Source organism: Rhinolophus ferrumequinum, chromosome 13 (genome assembly GCF_004115265.2).
Source record: "Rhinolophus ferrumequinum isolate MPI-CBG mRhiFer1 chromosome 13, mRhiFer1_v1.p, whole genome shotgun sequence".
Lineage (NCBI taxonomy): Eukaryota > Metazoa > Chordata > Mammalia > Chiroptera > Rhinolophidae > Rhinolophus > Rhinolophus ferrumequinum.
Genome location: NC_046296.1, coordinates 40,773,949 through 40,799,282, shown reverse-complemented (window position 1 = coordinate 40,799,282; position 25,334 = coordinate 40,773,949). Strand labels below are relative to the sequence as shown.

The following is a 25,334-nucleotide window of genomic DNA, read 5'->3' as shown; positions in this document are numbered from 1 at the left end:
TTAAACACAACTAAGATAAATCATTAGATGAAACCCTCTACTTATGAGATCTGAATAACTTGGTTAGATTAAACAAATTTTGCCAATTTTTATTTTGTAGTTAAAAGATGTAGATCATTTTTAGGAGGGCAAATTTACCACCATTTTATGATATATGCATTTCAATAGATACATTTTTCTTTTTAATTTGTATATTGAATGTAATATTGTGAGTTTTGTAATCATTAAAACTGACAAGTCAGCTAGAATTGTTACATTTAAGTAAATTATTGCTTTTCGAATATATAAGTTTTTAATTGTATTTGTCTTCTTTTCTACTATATTGCTATATAAAATGTTGGCTTGATCCCCCTCAAAATAACTAAAAATGTAAAATATAAAATAATGAGTAAGTCCTAACAAATCACTGCCATGAAAATACCAGTATCTTCAATAATAGTAAATTATGTGCACATATTTGAATGTAATGTTAATGAAAAATCCAATGGTTATATATCAAAGTATAATGACAAATTTCTGAAAATCGTTAGCATATTCTCTGTTAATGATAACTGTTAGCTTCTCTCTCTTTTCCCTCATCATTCATTTTCAACCCTAAAACAGTAAAGATTAAATGGATCTTTACTCTTAAGTGAGTATGTGAATGTAAATAAGAGTATGGTTTCACATAACAGCCCTCAGTACTTTAGATTCTTTGCTAATTACTATTGAGGTCTATTTCTAAAATCTGAGTGAATATAAAGATTTGAGGGTTACCCCTTCAATATTTAAACTTTTTTTCGTAATATTTAAACTTTTATCTTGTACTAATTGGCCTTGAGAGCCCATTGACTAAACCATTTGATCAAGTGCAACATTGTCTGGACTCATTTTGAATTCAAAATGTACTCTGAAATGTAACCAATTGTTTACAGATGTTTGATTTTAACTGATTAAATTTTAACTGATTTATTATTTAATTTCAATTTTAAATTATTTAAATTTAAATTTAACTGATCACTTAATATTAACTGATTGATTATTTTATTACTGCAGCTCTCTATTAACTTTCTATGAGCACATCAGTACTAAATTTTTTTGTTCTAGTAAGACATCATCTCAACAAAAATTGCATTTAAGTAATATTGCTTGAGTGGCCCAACGTATTCAGAGAGAATATTGAATCACTTCCATCAGAGTTAAGATATTATCATACCTGAGTAAGATTTAGAAATTGTATATTAAATAAGTTATATTTAAATTTAATAAAGATTGTAGAAATATTAATTAATACATGGATAAAAATGATTGCATTTAGTTACCTGCTTAAAAATGGTAATACATTTATTGCTTCCTCATATAATACATTCTCATTGAAAAAATATCTAGCAATATGAAAAATGTGAAAGTCTCCTTTTATCCCATAGAGACGGCATTTGTTAATGTTTAGTGGATTTCTTTCTAGACTTTTTAATGCAAATATAAATATAATTTTAAAAACACTGAATCATGCTAGTATATATTATTCTGTATTCACTTTTTTCATCCTTCCTTGCAGTAAATGTTAGACATCTGACCATATTAACCCATCAAACTTCTAGTTCATCTTTTTAACGGTTACATAGTACTGCATTATGAACTGTTCCTTAGTTTATTAGACTCCTCATTGATGGATAGTTAGATTTTCTTTGACTTTTTGATATTTTATACAGTGCTTTTGGGGGTATCACTTTGTATTAATTTTCTATTGTCCTAAAAAATTATCACAAACTTACTATCTTAAAATAGCATAAATTTATTATTATTATCTTACATTCCTATAGATCAGAAGTCCAAGGGCTAAAATCAAGATATATGCAGACTGCTATCCTTTCTGGAAGCTTAGAGGCAAATTCATTTCCTTGTCATTAGCATCTTCTAGAGTCTGCCCACATTCCTTGGCTCATGGCCCCCTTCCTCCACCTTGAAGATGGGGATATAGGAAGTCACCACTAGGCCTACTGAGTTGAGGAATACATCCCTGAGATCTAGGGATTAGAAAGCTATCATGGTATCTTCCTCTTTTACCCATGAAGCTAATGGCTGGACACTGGAATCCTTTTGCAGAAAAGACAAACATGTCTGTCACCGTGCTTTCCAACAGCAACAGCTTAGCCAAAGCATTGTGTCCACATTTCAAATCTCATGTAAGTGCATCTAACCTACTTCACATACAGAACTTTTGCTGGGAAAGGAATCTGGGAAAGTAGTTTTCCTGCTTCTACAGGACATATCAGTTGAGAAAGAAGTTGGAATGTAGGCGGTTTCTATTTCACCATATCATGGATGGTAGATACCTAGCCACATGTTAAAAGGTTGCTACTTATTTGTATTTGCCTCATCAAGGTCGACTGGGAGCTAGAAAAGTGAGTCCTGTTAGGTGACTTGGGATTCTTTAGTCGCAAAAGACAATTCATGCTAGTTGGTTTTTAACTGAAAAGGAATTTATTAAAGTATTAAGGAACTCATGGAATCCTGGGAGAGCCAGAAAGTCACACTTGGGGAAAATGCATCACAAACAGTATCCAAATCACATTAGAAAACTGCTTCAGTGAAGGTATTATTGATGCCACCACTTGTCACTGAATCCCATGAAACACTTGCCTCTTCTCTTTGCTCACTAGTAAACTGAAGCCATGTGCAAGTGTATTTGATTGCAGACCCTGCGCTATTAGCAAGGTAAGGTGGGAGAGTGAGTTCCGGTTTTCACATGAGAGAGGAAGAATTCACAATGTGGGAAATTTTCCAGATTTTAAAAGGCTGTTTAGAAGATGTATCCACAGTCATGAAGATGCCCACTATAGTCAGCAATAAGTTGAAGACAAGTAAACTGTATTTTAATAAACTGAATGATCTGGTTTCACATGGTATCTAATTTTCTCTTTGTTAACTCTTAACTTTTTTATAGGTCTGGTTTAAACAGTCTAGCCTGTCTCAGCCGGGTGATGCAGGACTGTTTTAGGACATTTATAGGCCTTAGGAACTCTTTTTTGGAGGCAAACGCTATCAAGCTTGTTAAAGTGCACCTACGTCTTATGTTAAATACAATTTAAGTACAAGCACATGGGATAAATTGAAGTTTTCCTCTTGTTATCTTTTGTAGACATTTGAGCCTTTGTTAATTTTGATCAGTTTCTGTTTTGTATGGTGGTGCAATCTCTTTTTTTTTTTTTAGATTTCAGATATTTTCATAAGTCTTTGGAAAGCACATAGCTGTGTGTCTGCAGTGCCTAATGCACCAAACAAACGTCATGCTCTGTGTGGAAGCCATTGTCCAAACTTGGACCAAAGGGAGACATTGGTAGCCTTCCCCAGCAAGACAATGTTGTAGAAACAGTGGTAATAAATGATGAGATCCCCAAGGATAGAGGAGGGAACAAGAGTCAGGCTGTGTGGTGCCTGTGTGTATACAGCACAATAAAAGGAACGCATTGCCAGTGGCTTTTGTCATGGTTTCGAAGATGTAATCCTGTTTTATGAGAACTGTAAAATGAACATATAATGTACCATAAAGGAAAAAATGTTTAGGGGTGTAAAATAATAAGTGTATCACAAAATCAAAACAGCTAACATTAGTATTTCTAAACAGGTAGCAAGTGATAACTGACCTTTGTCTACCATGGAATCCCTTTTAGCAAGGATCTATACAAAATGAATAAATCATTCCTCTGATCAGCCTTGTTAGTCTAATGTGACAATTTCACTAGAAGGTATTTTTCTGTGTTTTACTGATGTTGAAAAATCTCAGGACTTTTGTGAATGAGGAGGTCTACCAGTTTTGGTATCCATTTTAGTTTTCTTATAAATCTATAAACAGTTGTATACATTTATTGAGGTCCAGGAAATAGTCTTAAAAATGTTTTGTCTTCCATGTTTGATAGTAATGGTTTTTTAAAGTGCCAAATGTTACAGTCATCAGACAGAATAGATGATGTAGGGCCATCATTTCCTCTTTTTAGTATTTAGAGCTTCTTGCTATCTGAGAAATACTCACACAACGTCATTGGTTGTCCAGGTTTAGGTGAATACTCTGGAGAGGAAATTACACAATTATTTTAGGTAATTAAACACAAAGGTTTATTAATTGTATAAGTCTAACCTGAGTTTAGTATGTAGGATATTGCGTAAATCTCTGGCTTCTATTTAAAAAATTTCCAAGGATCACATCCAGGTATATGAAATAAAAAGGTCATATATTCATCTGTGTATAATTTGGATATTTCTGCATAGGTTATGTAGTCAAGTCTCAGGCTGTTTTCTAATTAATAGCTGTTGCTTTTGTGATGTTTTTCTCTTTTCTTTTTCAAGAAAGCAACAACAAATATTAGGACCCAACCAATACTTTTTTTCCAGTTGTGAGAGAGGGACTATACATGTAAGGAGAAAATACACAAAGCCTGGGTGCAGTGAGGTGTATCCAAGACATTGCCTGGATTATTACTAGACCCTTAAAGGTAGTGTGGAAAATTTAGAGCTAAAAGCATTTAACGACATTTAAAAAAAAGGTTAGTTTGATGGAGGTGTGTCCAGGCCTGTCACTCAAGACAGAGTATCATCTATTTCGTAGCCTGCATTCTGCTGGTAGAAGCCTACCTTTTTATTTCCCTTGCTAAAAGTTTTTTGAAATAGTCTAAGGGATTAACTGTCACCTCATTATCTTTGTTAATCACTTCCAGAGCCTTTTGCTATTATCCATCACAGTGGTCTAGACGAACATAAAGAAAGTACTAGAGCTTTCTTCACAAAGAAAGTTGATTCTTCGCTGCTGCCTATATCTGCCGTATATTTTCTTTGAACATTTGTGGGGTGGTCATGGGCAGAATTAAATGTTCCTTGAGAAGTGATTCTTGATATTGTTTGTGGGAAAAGTTTGATGTTAGAGCAATATTGAATGTCAAGTAAGTAAAACCATAGAAAATAAAACACAAATCATTAAGATATACAACTAATATTTCCTCAGCGTGGTTTAGAATATTCTCCTATTCATATAATTCTGTTAAGCAGTTTTCTCGAAAATTTTGAAGTAAGAAATAAATTTTCCTTGTTTAAAAACTTTAAAATTTTTGGCAATGCGAGGAAATTTTTTAGAAATATTTTTTCACTTTTATAAACTTCTGTATTTCATGTGATTTTCTACCCCCCACATTGAGTATTATTGAGCTATAATTGAGCTATAATTGTATAAGTGTAAGATGTACAACATAATGATTTAATATATGTATTTATTGTGAGATGATTACAATATGTTTAGTTAACATTCATCACCTTACACAGTTAAAAAAATTATTTCCATTGTTATGAGAACTTTTAAGATCTACTCTCTTAGCCACTTTCAAATATACAAAACAGTATTGTTAGTTGTAGTCATCATGTTGTGCGTGACATCCCCAGAACTTACCTTATAACTGAAAGTTAGTCTTTTGACCACCTTCACCCAATTCCTCCCTCACACCCCACCTCTGGCAACCACAAATCCCATCTGTTTCCGTGTTTGTTTTTTTTAGATTCCACATATAAGTGAGATCATATAGTACTTATGTTTCTTTGTCTGATATGTTTCACTTAGCATAATATCTTCAAGATCCATCCAGATTGTCACAAATGGCAGGATTTCCTTATTTTTATGGCTGGATAATATTTCATTGTATACATATATACCACATTTTCTTTATCCATTTATTCATTAATGGATACTTAGGTTGTTTCTGTGTCTTAGATATTGTAAATAATGTTGCAATGAACATGGGGGTGCAGATATCTCTTTGGGATGATGATTTCCTTTTCTTTGTGTATATTCCCAGGAGTAGAATTGCTGGATCATATTGTAGTTCTATTTTTAATTTTTTGAGGAGCCTCCATACTATTTTCCATAGTGGCTGCGGCTGCACCAATTTACATTCCCTTCAATGGTGCAGCAGGGTTCCCTTTTCTCTACATCCTCACCAACATTTGTTATCTCTTGTGTTTTTGATGACAACGATCCTAACAAGTCTGAGGTGATATCTTATTGTGATTTTGATTTGCATTTCTCTAATGATGGGTGATGCTGATTTTCACGTATCTGCTGTATATTTGAATACCTTCTTTGGAAAAATATCTACTGAGGTCCTTTGCTCATTTTTAATTGGATTATTTGTATTTTTGCTATTGAGTTGTATGAGTTACTTATGTATTTTGGATATTAACCCTTTCTAAGATGTGTGGTTTGCAAATATTTTTTCCCATTTAGTAGGTTGCCTTTTTATTTTGTTGATCATTTCCTTTGCTGTGTAGAAGCTTTTTAGTTTGATGCAATCCCACTTTATTTTTTATTTTGTTGCTTATGCTTTAGATGTCATATCCAAAAAATCATTGCCAGGATCCATGTCAAGGAACTTTTTCTCTGTTTTCTTCTAGGAGCTTTATGGTTTCAGGTAATATGTTTAAGTCTTTAATTTATTTTGAGTTAATTTTTGTGAGTGGTGTAAGATAGGGGTCTAGTTTCATTCTTTTGCATGTGAATATATTTACATGTTTAATAAAAACAGCCATGGACTTTTCTTTCAAAGGCAGAAAACTGAAAATTGAAGTTATAAAATGAAGATGCTCTCTCTCAGCTAAGAATGCCTTTCTAGAAATGTGTAAATGCAATTATCCTTTAATAAGTAAACATACCTTCACATTTTCTCAGTAATATGTCATCGAAAAAAATTAAAAGATGACATTGCTATTCCCAGTAACAATACAAAACGAAAACAATTGCAACACAGATCCAGGATGTGAGAGATGAATAATTAAAGTGTGATAGTTTAATATTTATGAACAGGCTTATAGACTTCATAATTACTCAGGTGAAATACTATTTTCTTTGTTTTGAAAGCATTCTCTTTTTCTTCCTAAATCAAAAACAGAGAAAAATTTGAGGCACATGACTCATTTATAGTTTTTAGAATAACAATGGGTAAAAATGTTTGAAAGACTTAGGAATCCTTTCATCTCTCCGACTTTTTATCGTTTTCATTCAGGTCCTAGTTTTTGGTTGCAAAATAATAGGAATTGATGCTAATTTGAGTAGAAATAAAATTTACTAGATGTTGCGCAATTCCCAGAATCTGTGGGGAAGGCTGGAAAACGTGGGAAATGGACAGATCAACCTGCAGGATTAGTCTCAACCTTCCCAAGAGGTGAGTTGCTTTTTGATGAAGGGATAACTAGCAATAGTGAATTTCCGGGGTTATCAGCCTTCGGCTGTACCTTTTTCACTGTGAGGTGAGCATCTTTTTCAGAATCAGTGTGATGTGATGTACAAATGTTCATTACATCTATCTCAGCTTTTCTTTCCTTCTCATCTTTCCTCAATATCCTCAACCTGCAGTAGTAATAAGAGTATCATGAATATTTGAATGGATTCTTAAATAGGCATAGTATTTCTTCTACTGGTTGCCTTCGTTTTAATGGAATTATCCCAGGAGTGAACCTAGATGTGAGGACAAGGAATCAGGTTCAGACTCAATGATACCTCAAGACTCAACTCTTACAGCGTTTCACACATCCGTCCTTCCCTCCCTTTATTTTCCTGTGCTGCAGGGATATAAGATCTTGGAAATAATCTTACGAGCACAGTTATCACACTGACTTGTAATTAAAAAAACATATTTATTTTTCCCACAGACTATGAACTACGGGAGAATTAGAAACAGGTTTTATTTAAATATATTGACATTTAATTTATTTTAAATGTATTTTCTGCATCTGACACTATGGTTGGGATATAGTAAGGGCTCTGTTTTTAAAATAACACATACATATGGTTAGAATCAAATGTTATGAAGGATTTATGATGAAAACCAACAGTTCCTTTTCCTCCCTGCCCTACCCCTGTCCTGCGTCTCAGAGGCCAATACTTTTAACTTTTCCAAGTATTTTTTTCTGATAGTTATTTTCATATTTCTTTAAAAATATGCTTAACCTAGTATTCCTTGATTCATCCATTTTCGACCACTTATTGACGACCTTCCAACATTCCCGAGAGCCATACCTATCACTACTTTTGGTTTTTGGAATAATCAGCATGTGCATTATTTTCACTATTAAGTAATATTCACTACTGAGCTAAGTACTACTCTTTTATTATATTTTCTTTCTTACAGAACTTTCTTTTTCCCACCCTCTTGCACAATGTCCTGTCTCATACAGCTTTTCTACTGCTTCTGGACGGTATATATTTCTTGTTTTTTTCCAAGTCCTCTATCATTATAGTTTAAGTCAGTTATTTTTCCCCTTGTCTCCCTGCTCGAGTCTTTACTGTGTTTTTTTCCTTTAAGCCCACAACATGGCTGAAACTAGGACTTTCTTTTACTATTTTCCTGGGCTGAATCTCGTTTGTTTTTCTGTTGTTGTTGGTTTGTTTGACCTATGTCTTCCTCCTTGGTGTACTTTCTTGTTTTGCAGAAACACATCTTCAAGTATTATATCTTCCTAAGAAAGAGAGGGAAATTTTCTGAGTCCTTGTATATCTGAAGACATAGTCTACCTTAACATTGTATCAATTATTTGTTTTGGTATAAGTTCTAGTTAGAAAATAATTGCCCTTTAAAGAGTGAAGTCCTTATGTATTGCCTTCTAGCATCCTGCATAGCAAATCGAAGGTCTGTCATTTGTTTTGTAAGATTTTAGGATTCCTTTTTGTCTTTGGTCTTCTGAAATTTCTCAATGATCTTTTTAAAAAATTGATTCTTTTGCACATGAATAGGCCCTTTTAATTGGAAGGTTCACATCCTTCAGTCTGAGAAATTCTTTTGTATTATTCCCTTGATCATTTCCTCATTTTTGTTTTCTCTGTACTCTGTTTTGGAACTTCTATTAATCAACATTGGATGAACTAGATTGATCCTTTGTTTCTGATTTTTCTTTGTCTTCTATACAATCACTGTAAAAAATTAAAATAATATAAAAGTGTTTACAGTGAAAAAGTCTGACCCCTGATCCCCTATACCCTAGTTCCCTGAAGTAGCCCTATACCACTTTCGTTTTTATTTCTTTGATCTTTCTGGAGACAATCCATGCATATTGCTGAAGAGATTGTGCACCAAAATATTTGTTTTCTTCTTCCTAGAACTACAGCTGAAATATAATTTTCCAACTTCTCTTGCTGTTAGATGCAACCATGTAACTAAGTTCTAGCCAATGGAGTGTGAATAGAAGTGATGTGTACCATTTCTGGACTAAGGCTTTTAAGGAGTGCCTAGGTCTTCTCTTTTCCACTTCCACCAGGGAGATGCAGAAAGTAACAAGGCCTTTAGGGGATGGTGTGGCCATAAAACAGTAGGATCGTGCACTCATAAATCATTGCTTGAAAGAAAGCAGCCCATTGACCAGGAATAGAAATGAACTTTCATTATATTGGGCCTGATGGTGATACTGCCTAACATTACATAATACCCATATGCAGTCATTTCTCTGCTTTAAAAAACAAAAAAGAAAACTGTTTATGAGAGTTATCATCTACCCTTTCTAACACATTATTAATTTCTAAGAATTCTTTCTTATTCTGTGATTTTTTTTCCTTTTCACGGACTCAGTTTATACATATACAATATCTTCTTGGATTTCTCTGAGGCTTTCAGAATTTTTTTTTTTTAATCTATTTCCCAAATTACTTCCATCTTCTCCCAGCTCATTTTTTGTTTGTTTGTTTGCTTATCTTGATCTTTCTCTTTTATGTTTCAGCTTTTTCTCAAGTGTTTGTTGAGGCTTAGTTGTCCAATCATATGTAAGAATGAGACAAAAGAAGCCAGTTGAGATCTCTGTGCCTCCATGGGTAGGGATCTGTTTAGAATGATCAGCTGGGGAGCTCCTAATGTCTGAATGGCAGTCTTTCTTCTGTGGGCTGTTCAATTTCTTTTTCTTTTTGGTAGACACCTGGCTGCTAGGGATCAACTAACTACCTGCATACAGATTTTCATTTAGTACCTCTAGTTTTAGTTCTGATCTTACCCCTCTTCTCTTATACCTGGTACTTCCAAGCCTGGAAACTCTCTAGGATTCTGATGGAACATTGTCTCCCTTCATCTTTTGGTTCTTCTTCCTTGCTTCATAATTATCACTCTTCCGTCTGCTTTCTATCTTCCATAGGGGCAGTCTTTTTTCCTATCATGTAACTTCCTTCTTTCTCCTTGCTGTTGTGGGTTTGTACTTTGAAACTGCTGTATTACTATTTTAGTGGCACTTGCAGAGGAAGAAGAGATAAATGTGTGCTGTTTTCAGTGTTCCAAATTCTGCTATTTACGGCTGCTGCATATACAAGCTTTGCTGCTTGTTGTGTGAGTCAGCCAGCTCTACTTGAAGAGCTGAAAGCAGGATGGGGACAAAGCTAAATCTTTAAATATTTGGCTTTTAAAATATGTGATGTAGAACATTAAACAAGTCCTTGAATTTAAAAAGGTACCCCTCTGATAAATAGTAAAATCTCACACCCTTGTTTAATATTATTCAAAATTAGAACACTCAATATTGTGACTCAAAGTTAAGAGACAAAGACTTGCTTTGTTTTTTACTGTACAGATTCCTTTAGAGACTTTGATTCAGAATCTGCTCCCTACAACCATTCTACACTATCCTTAGAGAATTGCTAATTTAAAGACTGCATTGCATGTTATAGCCCTTGACTAAAAGAAGCAAATGTTTAATTGCATCTAATGTGAAAAATTCAGCACATATTTCAAGGGAAATTTTGAACAATATTTCTAACCAAATGATACAGAATTATAAATATAATACTTGTAGTTCATGTTATTAATAAATTCAAGAAAAATATTAGCTGTTTTTATGTAGATATTTACATATGTAAATCTTCCATTAAATTTGCTTCTGTTCTGTTGAATACTTAGAGAAAAATATGCCTTATTTACACCGTCACTTCTTTTGGACATTTTTCTACCATAGCTTAAATAGTATTTTTATTTTTAATTTTAGCTGCCTTCTAGAAATAGAACTCCTTTACAAAATGAACATGAAAGGTAATTTGCTTGAAGAATCCCTCATTCATGCTCATAGATTTTAGTCATTTTTTTTTCTTTTATTGCAATTTTTCACTTTGAATTATCCTCCTTTCTAACTTGTAATTTGCTCTCTTTTCTTTAGTCACCTTTATAAAGTAACAGTCATAATGATAATGCTAGGATATGTCACCAGTTTTTATGTAGGCCTATGTACCTGGTCTCATAAAAAAAGGGATTCAACCCTAAGTTGATAAAGGAAATGATTCTTGTAATTTTTTAATGACTTGATTCATGTTAATTACAAAAGTAAAGAATAATTAAAAACAAATCAAAGCTCTTTGTCGATAATGTCAAGGTTTTTAAATGAATACAACTTCATCTTACCAAAAGACAGCAATATTTCAAATCCAGCTGAGAAGAGACTAATGATCTATCTATCTAGTATCTACTAACCATTGTTAAAACACCCATTTTGATGGAGAAGATTTACTTACATTGTGAGATGAAGAATATCATGACTAAAAGAAGAGAACGGCAATTGCAAATTATCAAAGAGATATAAAGATGGGTCATTATAGACTCATTGATAGTTAATAGAGCAATCAAAAACAATGCCATTTGATATGAACTATTTTGATTACAGAAAGGCTATGACTCATTTTTGCATACATATATATACAAGAAAATTTTCAGATTTATAAGAGTGACCCTTTAATTATTCATATTTTTGGTAACACAATGTGTAAATGATGTTACATTTTTCAAAGGGCAAAAGAACTGTTAAAAACCATATGTATAAAATGGAGACTATTACAGGAAAATTGATTTCATTCTCTCTCTGGTTCTATCCCTGGTTGAATCCATTAAGCAAAAAAAAAAAAAAAAAAAAAAAAAAATTAATAGCTTTGTCCATGGCTTAAAAAAAAAATACATGAGAATCATTTTACCAAATAATTTGCTTTACAAGAGTAACTGGAAATTATGCCAATTTTAAAACACAGATTACAAATTTTTTTGAATATAATTTGTTTGTATAAAATAAAATTAAAGGCAAAGGCAATTTAACACAATTGGTAAAAGGAAAATGTACTTAGCTAAGGGGTTGCTTGACTGTAAGTAAAATAAATATTTGAATTTTGGTACAAATAGAAAATTGCAGTTCTACCATTGAGAATGATTTCCTAACAATTAAGAAAATCTAAACAATAGTGATGAAGAGTATCTGGGAAAATATTCAGTGTCGAGAAAAATGCTAAGAATTTATATTAGTACAGATTATAATCAAATGCATTCACAAGATCAGTTGTCCGGTGAGACTGAAGAATACTTGTAATTCAGAGTAGTCAGATTACCACCAAGCACACCAAAATGAGATACTTAGGATGAGTTTGGGTTGATGCTGCATTCCAGACATCTATGACTAGGAAACAAATAAGTAACACTTTGGCTTAAAAATATTGCCTATAAGGGGTGGCCGGTTAGCTCAGTTAGAGCGTCATGCTAATAACCCCAAGGTTGCTGGTTTGATCCCTTCATTGGGGCACTCTGTGCCCTCCTTAAAGAAAAAGAAAAGAAAATTGCCTTTAGGTTTCAAATGTAAATTAACATGGAGCACAAGATGCCAATAAATAGCTACCACAAAATACACTAGATTCATATTATACTGAACATATGACCAAAACCAGACTATATATTTTCCTTTTTGATAAAAATATGAAAGGGTTTGTAGATGTAGCTAATTCTTTAAGTAAACACAATTCAAAAATTTTCCTCAAATCTCTGTGTCTCAGTGTGTGTGTGTGTGTGTGTGTGTGTGTGTGTGTGTGTGTGTACACCCATTTTTCTCAGGCTTCACACTAGCTTAGAGGTATGGAGTCACATTAACTATAACTCAAATTCCACTGGCTCTTGTAACTACTGCTATTGCAGAACCTCATCTAATGTGCCCCTGAAATATTCCTGAGAGTCCCCGAGAATGTCACAAACGCTCACACACAAGACCTCTTTCTCCTGGTATTCCTATGCCTGTCAGGAATTAGATGGATGTATTTATTGCTCTTCTAAGTCCCTTGCCCTACCCATTCTGAGCAGTGTAGAATGTGGAGTGATGGTGGTGAAACATGGGTGCATGCATTTCTCCCTTTTGAATTTCTCCGTGTTAGAGGGGTTCCAAAACAGTGCTGCTTATCTTTCTCTTACACAGAATCTTCAGTGAAACAGTTCTTCGAATTTGTTTTTCGTGAGTCTCATAGAGGGTGCTCAAAAACCAGAATCACTCTTTCTGTCCAACAACTCTTAAGGATCACATCAGTGTGCTTCATTTCCTCTTTCACCTTCCTTTTTGTTTATCTGTTTACTTTTAGTACAGATTTCTTCTTACACGGTTCCTCAGCAACTCCCTCCACCCAACCCCACCCCGTACACTTGTTGGCTTTATCTCACTGATGTAGATGATGTTGGATCTGCTAGCAGTTTCTGGGTGTGGGCCTGGATCGTGTCCCGTGAAGCCAAAGAATGGAAACACGGACCAGGGAGGGGCAAAGAGTTTTAAAAAGAGGACAGTTTATTAGAGTCAGGAGAAGAGGTTACAGTTCCCGAGCTGGAGGGGGTCCCGAATGGGGGTGCCCACTGGCTAAGGCCAAAAGGTTTTCCTTTTATGCTTTACCCTGCCTGCTTGGGGAAGGGGGCTGGAGCCTTCTAATAGAATTCATCTATTAGATTTTTCCTGTTTGCCCATCCTGAAGGGATTAACAACCAACCCACTCCTATCTATCAGATCTGCTCCTTTGTCCGGCCAGAAGGGATTTAAGATTATCTATTAACCTTAAAGCTATTCTCATGTCTCTGTCCTGGAGTGAAGGAGACATTCCAGGGCCTGAAGTTTCAGGCTATGGCTGTTTCTTTGTTCATTCCACCAGGGACCCCACCCCTGTCTACCTAGCAACAATACGAATTAACCTGTCTCATCACTAATGTACTAGACATGTAAATAGGCGATATAATTTGAGTTCTTTCCCAAGAGGCTCCTCAGCCACTATGGAGATGAGGTTCTAGAGGGTCACGTCCCAGCCTGACAACCTAACTCTTGTTTAATATTTTGTTATTTGTTTGTGTTAGGGTTTTCTTCCTTCAGAAGGATGTAATGGCCTTAGGTTGTGTAAGGGAGCATGAAATTTGGGGGCTACAACTCCAGATGCATGTTTGTCGTGACTGTGAGTTTGTAAAACTATTACAGACATTCCAGGGTCCGCAGGCGTTTGCTCTGTGCAGTGAGCTCTGACTGCTGGAGTCACAGTGGGAACGTGGGTATCGTTGGAGCAGGAGGCTGTTTTGCCTTTTCCTGTCTTTGAGTCTAAAGAAGGGATTTGAAATACAGGTTGTGAGAATCTGTGTTCCATCCATCTTGAATTTAAGGTTCAAATCAAAAAGCCTAGCTCTTCTCATAGCGCCCTCTGGGCCTTGCTACCCAAACAGATCTTGTCTGTTGGGTTCACCTACCAGCCCAGAAATGTCTGAATCCCACTTAGACGCAAGCTGGCATCCCCACCCTATAAGCTATGCTGCTGACTTTGAAACAATGTGGAATGTGTTGGCTTGGTAACTCAGGTGATTTTATATGTGTACACACACACACACACACACACACACACACAAACAACATGTATACACACACACACAACTTTTCAATATTTCATGGATGCAGAATGATCATATATCGTTAATGCAAACTAATAATATTTCTAGACATGTCATATTCCAACTATAGTTTTGGATGGTTGTTCAATCAGAATAGCCTTAGCCAGACCTGTATCTTTACTTCTTTCTCGGCCTCTATTTTCATAGTGGAGCTACTGATGATTTACTGGGTTACCCCTTCAAGGTTTGGTCTTTGTTTTGTCTTTGAGAGTGTAATATTTTAATGTGACTGCAAGAGGAATGTGTAAGACAAAAGAATAAAACCTACCAGAGTAGGTTAACTTAACCAGAATTAGGTAGGCTCTCATTAAATAGGGTTACATAGTTTGTGACAGATATCATAATGATATATGTGTGTGTGTATGTAAATATATTAAGACAAAGCTCCCTAAATCATAAAAATATTAAGTCACCAAGGGAGAAGCTCTTCAGAAAGCGAGAACATTGAATTGGGACTTGAATAATACTCATAGAGTGGGTTTTCAGCTCAGAATGTTTGAGATTCTCAAGATGTAGGATCAATTCAAAGTATCTCATGTAGAACAGAGGGACTCTTGGTGGAGCCTAAGGAATAACCTGCCTTGTAGTCTCTGATGTTACAAAAGAATCTGCCCCAAATATGATCTCCATCAAATGTCAAGTCAGGGCCGGGAATCACGCCAATCACACCTTTCATTTCCTTTTTTTCTCCTTTAGCAGCCCTGAAGAGTTTTCACCAAATTGCAAGCGGGAGTCAGGTAATAATGTTTGTTTCTGAGCTTTCAGAGGAAGCTGTTTATTTTAGTAGGCAATTTTCATGTGTGATGAAGTGAAATGTTGAGAAGGCAGCCTCTCATCAGTGGACAAACAATGCCTAAGAATTTAGCTAATGGCCCCCCTTCAGTGCAGAGAATAGATGGCAACAATTGTACTTGCAGACTAGACCTGAAGCTACTTGTTTGGCTGCTAGGTGTTAATGCAAATTTGTTCTTCAGCTCATTCAACCCTGGAGCTTCCATCCTTTGATTTAATTAAATGTAATTGGTTACATTGCTCCTCCCAGGCCCCTGAGGTGTTTTTGTTTATTGCTTACTCTTTGCAATAAAGCTTCAATTCATGGCACAAAATGCTGGATAAATAAGTCTTTTTTTCCTATGTTGGATTTGCACGGAAATTATTCCATTCAAATAGTTTGGCTTTACTGTTAAAAGTAAATGGCCGGTGAAATAAACTCGTTGGGTGGCAAATGTAGCATATCCAGAAGCAAGGGATTAAATAGGATAAATTGCGTGAGATTAGGAAAAGTTGCGAAGTTGTAATGTTAAATTAGTAACAATTTGCAAGAATACTCTGATATATCAATGCTGTAAATAAATAAGGCTTTATTAAGTAAGATTACCATTGTTGTAGCACATATTATTTAAAACTTACGTTAAAATGCCAGCTATGAAATAGTTTATAAACTCATTTTTTAATTGTACAGAATTCTCTTACTCATAAATATGCAAGTGGCATTGTTTGGGACAAAAGCAAGAATGATATGGACTTAAATTAACCTATCCCTTTTTAATGAAAGATTTGTTTTCCTTCTGCATAAATTTTGTTTTTAACCTGAAGATACTGTAAATAACGTTTTTTGTAAGGTGGTATTTTTTCCCTTTCAAGTTTCATCTCAATTTGAGAAGTGGGATAAATTATCTTTGTTTTAACTTCTGAGGAAGAACTTAGAAATTTAAGAAAAATTACAAAAATACCATTAGCACTTCGCAGTTCAGTTTTAACTGCCAAACTGTATAAATGACTTTACCCCTTTTAGTCCTTGTCAGTTGGATAAAATGGCAGAAACTGGCATTTATTCTAGAGTTGCCTGCTTAGTTCCTTTATTGCTTTCTTCTTTTCCTGGCCTTTATTTTCCCCTCTTTTTTTTTTTTTTTTTTTTTTTACAGTAGAGGTATAAGGTACTGCACAAATTATATTTTTATTAATGCAATAGGCTTTCTAAATCTTGCTTTGTAACAGGCCTAGCTCATATCTCTTCTGATGGAAAAAATGAACAATCCATGATAAGAACACAGGTATTCTCAGTGCAACATAAAACTTCAATTCTTCACAATAGGATTATTTTGCAGGAATTTTTTTCAAGGCTCCTCTCATTTTCTGTTGCTGAGGTACTGGGATTTTAAGCTGATCATGTTGTGCTATCAGAAAGTTAGGCTTTTCTTCTACTGGATGCCCCACTGGTGGATGAAACCAAGTATACTTATAATAGAATATGAGAAAACACTCCCCTTGGAAGGTGGAGAATTGGACTCAGATGTCAGCTGAAAGGTAAGTGTGCAGAGAAGAAATGGAGTTCTATAGTCGCATCTTAGAAATGAGCTGTCAACGGGGCTATGCATCACTTTCAGAGAGTTTTAGTTAGCCTCCTCCCTCAGCTGAAGTGTAAGCAAAAAAACCTAAATATGGTTGTAGGTCCACGAACCTTGGATGGAAAATACAGCTGGATTCAGGGTGATTTAACTTCTCACCTCGTCATCATACTGGCAAATAAAAACATTTAACATATTACTATGTGCTGGATACTGAAGGTTTCTTTTGTAAATGGAAATTTAATGTCACACAGAAGGGAGGGAAATGTTCCAGTGGTCTTTTAGATAAAACCAGATACTCTTCTCTCGTACTTGAGTAATTTTCTTCCCTGTGCCCTGGTAATAATAAGCCCCATTGCCCGTCCCCTGACTGCGACTCTACCGAACCCACAGCTTTGATTGGAAACTCTCAACCCCTGACTGGTCTCGGGAGCACTGATTACTGAGGCACCCCACACGCTTCCCTCATAAACATTTGGCAGATCAGGAAGTGCTGAAAAGCGATGCCCCTGGCTCTCAGAAGAGGGTACTGGTGGGAGAAGAAATAGAACATTTTCCCTCTTGCAGCTGTCAGAGAGTGATTATGTCAAATGGGTTTTCAAGGAGCCACAAAGTAATTACAGGGTAACTTCTTGACATTATTTTCCAATGTTTGACTCAGCAGATGATGATGATTAATTGATGTGTATTATTTTATGGCTCTTTGAAACTTTGTTTGATACTTTAGATAGAGGTCAGACTAAGTCTTCATTCAGACTAATATAGCAAATTTGCCTTAAATTTTAACACGTTAACTCTCCATCTATAATAGACTCAGATGATTTCCTAAACTAACTAGCCTTCTAGTGGCTAATAGAGACTATGTTTGGGCTTTCTTTTTCATGTCGATTTTTTATTTTTATCAACTCATGTGCTTTCAAAGTAGTATTTTACTCTTTTACTAAGATATTACTGTGGATTTCTGGGTCTAGCATGAGAGTTAAATTGTGAAAAGTAAAAGTACTTAATACCTGGCACTTGGTAAGTGTTCAGTAAATATCAGCTGTTATTTATTTATTTATTTAAAGATTTTTTATTTGGGGAAGGGGAACAGGTCTTTATTGGGGAACAGTGTGTACTTTCAGGCCTGTTTTCCAAGTCAATTTGTTGTCCTTTCAATCTTAGTTTGTGGAGGGTGCCGTCGGGAGTCGAACCAGCAACCTTGTGGTTGAGAGGATGCACTCCAACCAACTGAGCCATCCAGGAGCTCAGCGGTAGCTCAGCTCAAGGTGCCGTGTTCAATCTCAGTTGCAGGGGGCGGAGCCCACCATCCCTTGCGGGACTCGAGGAGTTGAACTGGCAACCTTGTGGTTGAGAGCCCACTGGCTCATGTGGGAATCGAACCGGCAGTCTTCGGAGTTAGGAGCATGGAGCTCTAACCGCCCCAGCCACCGGGCCGGCCCCTATCAGCTGTATTTAAACATGACATAGTAATCATTAAACTTCAAAAAGGCGTTACCTGGTGTGGTATCTCACTAATGTGGGCTAGTTAGCAGAAAAGAATCTGACACCCTGCTCATTTTCTTCTGCAGTTATGTTAGAGCTAGTCTATCTGTTGGTTATATATTTTTTTATTAATTTTAGTTCAATTTACAATAGTAGGATATTTAAATACAGTGGACTTGAAATGTTTATATTTACGAGTCATTTTGCAGGGCATATCTTATATATGAATGTCTACATTGATTGATTCCAAGTGAGTAATTGATTCAGATAGGCCGGGATCTGGACATTCAAAATTGATATAATAGAAAGATATTGTAATTAAGGCCTATTAATGAAAATAGTAACTAATAAATGTAGTGGTGCTTTTGTTATTTTACTGAATTTAAACGTTTTTTTTTTTCAAATTAAAGTTGTCGGTGATATGAGAAGTGTTTAGTGATCTTAGACTTTCACAAGCTTGTATACTAAAAGATGTTTCATAGCCAGATGTCTTGTGAGAAAAATGGAAGTGCTCAAGATTCTCAGGATTCACTTTATATTCAGCTTAGATAGAAAAATATTGTCTTAAATTTCATTGTTGCCTTAGTGCTGTGTAAAATAATTTCTATTTGCTGACCCCAAACTTTTCACCAAAAAAATAACTACTGCACATATTAATGTCATCTGAATGACTTGGTGATGGCGTAAATGCTAATACTTGATTAACTTTTGAAAACATGCTTGAATATAGTTATGTGAATAAGTGCTTTTGAGTAGATTTTTGAAATTTTGAGGTATCAATATTTCATTCAAAAGTATTATTTTCCTATAAATGCAAGGGAAATATCTCAGAATCAGATATCTTGCTATAATAGGACTCTGCCACATCTTTTTCATTCTGAATTCATTTGTGTGGTGGTGTCTGTGTGCTATGCGTGTATGTGTTTTGTAAATAAATGAAGTAGGTGAGCTGTTTATTGGCCATGCTGCTTCTGCCTGCCAACTAGATATATCATCAACATTCCAGGTACAAAAGATGTTTAACCAGTTGAACTGAATAGTCTTCCTTTGTCTCCACACGTGTTTCACAAAGAAAAGATGTTGCTCTCATGGTAACAAGAATGGCTGTCTAGGGTTTGCGGTGCCATGTTTATTATGTGTATGATGAATGAAAAGAAACCAAGTATTATTCAACTGTGGACAGTGTGGTTGTGAGGGATTTTTTTCTTTTTTCCTTTTTCTTTTTTTTTTGGTGTTAGTTATGCTCTCCATTGATAGGATATTTTGAACTTAAAAAAACCCATCTGTTTATAGGAAGCACAGGGAGTACACCCTTCTGTTGAATTTATTATGCATATTGAACATAACAGATGGCTCAGCAATAGGTTTACCCTTCTGTAGGAATTTGTTGTTTCTAAAAGTAACAAATCTTTGTCTTTCAGTATTAACACATCTTACGACATTGACTGACCTTTGTTTTCCTTCTAAAATAATGCTCTCTTATGCAATCTGATCTACTCAGCTCTCATCAATTGGCTAAACCTTGCCTGGTGGCTCTGAATTATCAGCCTCCTTGCTCTACTCATGTCACCTTTGACACATTTGATATTTTTTATTCTCTACCAGAATTATAATCAGGAAATACTAAGTGCCCAGGACTTTGCCAAATCCTAAGGTTATATATACAGAGGGTGCCAAAAAAATGTATACACATTTTACGAAAGGAAAAAAAACTACTAATATTGTAATACTCAATATCTCAATATATATCGATAACAGAAGATGAATACATGTCATGTGTATACATTTTTTTTGGCATTCTCAGTATTTACTGTCTATCTCTATGATTGCAGTTACAGCAAATTGAGATAGAATACTTATAAAAAAAGATTATGATACTCAGGCAACTCTATATTATTGGGTATATAACTCAGCTTACAATGTTTCCTTTATTTAAATTTTCTACAGCTTTTGCGTTTCCTTGAATTATTTTTTTCCTTGTGAAATATGCTGTTAGATCCTTAAGCATGGCGCCCTGCTTCCTTTTTATTTTTTCTGTAAACTTATTAAATATATTGTTTTTATTTAAGAAGGGTGAGTAAATAACAGAATAATATTTATAATATATGTAAGAGATAAAGGTGAACAGAACAACATATATCTGTGAATCCGCTACACTGAGTGAGTGAATTATCCAAGACAGTAAAAAGAGGGTATATATATATATATATATATATATATATCGGTGTCGAGGGGCAAATGGATAATGTGTCCAGCTGGGTTGAGACCAGAAAAATCTTTCATGGAAACAGACGTGCCGCCATAAGGAACATCCCTTTCCTTTGAACAAAGTTTGTGACCATGGCAGCTGGGCAGCAGGCTCACAGCTAAGTATGATCAGCTGGCTGGCCAACATTTCACACACTGAACAAAATGCAGGTACTTTCCACAGCTTTCCATGTACCCAAATGAGAATTCAATAAATGCTGTCTGTCGTTTTGATGGTGATATAATTATGTATGATAATTTTAATCCCTGTTTCTGTAGCTCTTGCTTCTATAAACTTTATGTGTACTTTTAAGTCCCTTATGTCCTTGTTTCTTCTATTACTCTTACCCTTACATTTCCTAAATTTTTAAAGTAAAAAATGTTATGGTTTAGTTCTTCTTCTTGATGTTTCTAGATTTATTCCAGGCTTTTGTAGAAGTATCCAAAATTCTTACTTTTCTAGCACGTATATGTCCTGATATTTGAGTCTGAATTCAACTTATTTTTTTAAAATCTAAAGTTCCATGTTAAATAAAGCAGATAAAAATTTTCATTCAGGTTTTTAAAAATTCATTTTTTTAGCCTCCTGTCTTTCCTTATCTAGTATTTACTGAATACAAATGCAAGTTATTAAAATTAAGCTTCTGTATAAAAATAATTCACCCAATTCAAAGTAGCCTCAATTTTTGTAGTCTTGCTTGATTTACATGAAATTTGATTTTTTTTTTAAAAAGAGGAATGTATAGATTCCTACAGATTTCATGCTCTCTCTCCCGCGTTCTGCTCTCACTGTTCCTTGCACTTGTCATTCCATCTTCTCAGATGATAGGAACTGTAAACTGTTACTTCCCCTTCTAGGGGCTTTATGCCATGTCCCTAGCAGTGCACATGGGTGGCTTCTTTTTGTGCCCAGAGCTCTCTGTCTGTACCTTAGTTGTTACACTTGTCCTATTATATTGTAAGTATCTGCTTACCTATAGTCTTCTCACCAGACAGGAAGTGACTTTGTCTTACACATTTTACCTCCCCAAGCTCAATAAACACAAGTTTGTTGAATGAATGAAGTAATCTGTGTGTGTGTGTGAGAGAAAGAGAGAGAGAGAGAGAGAGAGAGAGAGAGAGAGAGAGAGAGAGAGAGAGAGAGAGAATTCTTCAGAAAATATCTAGAAATGTTGTTAATTCTTTTCCTTTAAGGACTTGATGAAATTTAGCTATTTTGTGAAAGCTCTCCTCCCCTTTTTAGATAAAGGTTGCTAATAGGTTTCCAACAAAAATGGCAAAAACCTAGTCTGCTAATTTATTGTTCATGTTTTCATATATTAAAGTAGGACCCCAAATGAAAAAACTAGCATAGAATGTTAATCACAATTTGAGGTCAAATCAATTAGAAAACATAAATAAGTTTGTTGTTATTTCAAACTTCACATAATGGCATCATGTTGTCTCTGAGGCACGTATGTTTTAGAATACGAGCATCGTCAGGTTCTATTGAATAACTATACACCATCTCATGAATTTACATATATAAATACTACTAATTAACATTTGTCTATTATTTTGCATTTCACTGCTATTTACTAACAGATTTCATGACAATAGGAAATTTTGTAACCTCAGTTTTATAAAAACCAGTAGTATTTTTGGTCCCTAGCAACCATTTAGTATGTAAATTAGGTATTCTCAGGCTTAATGTACTTCATTTTTATAAAACAAATACATCATTAATCTGATTAAGTTCTTGGATGGGAGTGCTGTCCTCAGATCATTGTGGATCATTTATTGTTGGGCACGCATCCAAAAAAAATTCAAGCATGGCACTTACAGTCTAGGTTTAGGAGAATTGCTGAAATCTCCTAAATGACATTTTCCAGAAGAATAGAAAGGCACTGCTTACTTACAATTGCAAGCATTACCTAAAACTTAATGATGTTCTTATCCTTAATTGCAACTCAGTTTGACGATGATTCAGTGCCTGAAATTATGCCATGTTTTGCTTTGGTGTTATAAAATGTATAATGAAATAAAGGTGATCCAAGTGAATCAAAAATAGATTCCGGCTTTCCAGTAGTGACTTAATCACTGTGTTACTGAATTCTGAAGTTATTGGACTGTCACGGCTATTATTTGCTATGTCTCTTAGTCAAATTTACTACTTAAGAACTGAGAATGTTTAATATTAAGGTTAAAGACAGTTCATGATGTTTTCATTTCTATAGCAGAAAGACCTGTTAAGATAATTTAAAACAAAGTTGACTGAATTCTGCCTTCTTAGTTCCGTTCACAAAGTTGTATGTATGTCCTCTGTTTGGACGTCGTCTTTGTCTAGCGAAGCACATTTATCATCATGACTAGCACTTATTGAATGTCTACCACAGGACCTCATTCATTGTCCTTGAAATCCTCTGAAGTTGTTTATTCCCATTTTACAGGTGATTAAACAAAGGGGCAGAGAGGTTAAATTAGTGCCCAAAGGCATACAGATGTGGTTAATTTAGGATTCAAACATAGTTCTCACTCCAGACCCTCTGCCTCATCAGATAGGGGAGAGAAGGAAAGAGGACAGACGTAACTTCCAAGGCCCATCATAGCCTAGTGGCTGTGATACTCTGGACAGGAGTGGGAAAACTTTTTCTGTAAAGGATTGGATAGCAAATATTGTAGGCGTTAAGACCTACATATATATGGCCTTTATCACATATTGTTATTTTTATTTTTTACAAACTTTTAAAAATGTAAACACTGTTCTTAGCTCAAGGGCTGTATAAAAACAGGTTGAGGACTGGATCTGATCAGAAGTCCTTAGTTTGCCAATCTCTGATTTATAACAGTGTCCATCAGCCCTATATATTCTTTCAGTACTATGTAATCATAGTCAACAATAAAATCATTTATATTTATAAAAGTGACTTTTAAAGATCAAGAAAATGGACAAATTACATTCTCTATTCTCTGTGTGAGAAGGCATGAAAGTATGACATCTTAGATTTTCATCAAGGAAATAAAAAATAAAGTTTTAGTATGTATAGTGATATTTTAGATATCTGGACAATTCAACTTTTTGAAACTTTATTTTATAACAGCAAAAATGAAAGATTATAAGTAAATTTGACAGGTACAGAATTTAAAACATACTATTTTAATTTCTCCTTGAGTGTTTAATTTTTATTTTAAAAAATCTTACCTCTTTGATATTTGAATACTTGCTATCCTGTCCAATACTTTTGATATTGTAGACTACTGGTTCCCTTTTTTCACAGCACACATTTTATTGAGGAACACTGAAGAATAGCTGAGAAAATGGTTCTTTCTTCTTCTTCTTCTTCTTCTTTTTTTTTTCTTTACTCTTAAGAAAAAAGCATCTCGTAACCAGATGCCAGGTCTCTAAGATTTTTGTTGATAGGTTAGCATTTACTGAGATGGGAATGTTTCTTTCTCCAACTCCTTTATTTACACTCTAGTTTCAACTGGCTTCAGGGACTCGGATGGCTGTCCCTTTCCTAAAGAGGCCCCAAGCAGGGTCACTGGGGCTCAGTTGTCCTGATAGGGCATGGGGAGTAGCGGGAGACCTGGGACTGTCAAACCTGCAGCTGGAAATGTGTTTTTATTCAACTCTCTTGTGTCCATGTTTTACTTCAAGCCATTACTAATGTTCCCTTTGAAAACTTCAGTGCCGTTTTGGTCAAACTAAGAAGATAAAGAGACATGTGTGCCTTTAACTAGACTAGATCATGTATGCCCCAAGGGCAAGTGTGTGGCTAAGCACAGGGACCCCCTGGGCTTCCAGTCTGTCCTTGCAGGGCAGCCTCCTCAGAGCTTTTCTCCCAGCCCTCAAATGACTGCAGGGACAAGAACCAGTCCCACACAACCTCATAAATGACTCTACAAAAGACCAAAGAAACAGAAAAGGTAAGTATTATTATTTGTAATATCAAATTATAGAGACAAGCATTTTTAGTCATTGTTTAGGTAGTGAGGGTGGCTTTTTGTTCACGTACGCCCTTCCTTTTTAAAAAAATTAACATCCAGTGGATGAAACACATGGTCCTGCGATAGTGGGGATATTGAATGGTTTGATGTCTAGTTCAACCACTAAACTAACTGCCTGATATACAGGCAGTTTTCAGATGATGTTTACTGAACACTTAATATGTGCCAGGTTCCACACAACATGCTTTCGATTCCTTGTCTCATTTAGTCCTCACGGACCACTTCCAGAGGAAACGGAGGTTTAGGAGAGGTCGAGGAACATATTCACAATAATACAACTAGTAGGTTACAGAGTTGAATCTAAATATAGGCAATATGTTTAAGCCCACGTTCTTAAATGAAAACATAATTTTTTATGCTTTAAAAAATGTTTTATCCTTCAGTATAATAATCTTCATTTGAACAGAATAGAACTGTAAAGAGGCCTTTGCAGCTACAAATGGAGGCTATAAAAACCTGAAACTATGGGTAATTCTATGTACAATCTTAGTAATAAACAAAACAAAACAAAATAAAAGTTTCTGACTTTTAAAGTAGCTCAACTGATTTGAATTAATTATATGTGTTATGATGT

The 25,334-nt window shown here is 35.0% G+C and overlaps 1 protein-coding gene across 1 annotated transcript in view; it reads left to right on the top strand.

The window, feature by feature from the left end:
* CAMKMT (calmodulin-lysine N-methyltransferase) overlaps window positions 1–25,334 on the top strand; it is a 332,239-nt gene that overhangs the window by 47,078 nt on the left and 259,827 nt on the right.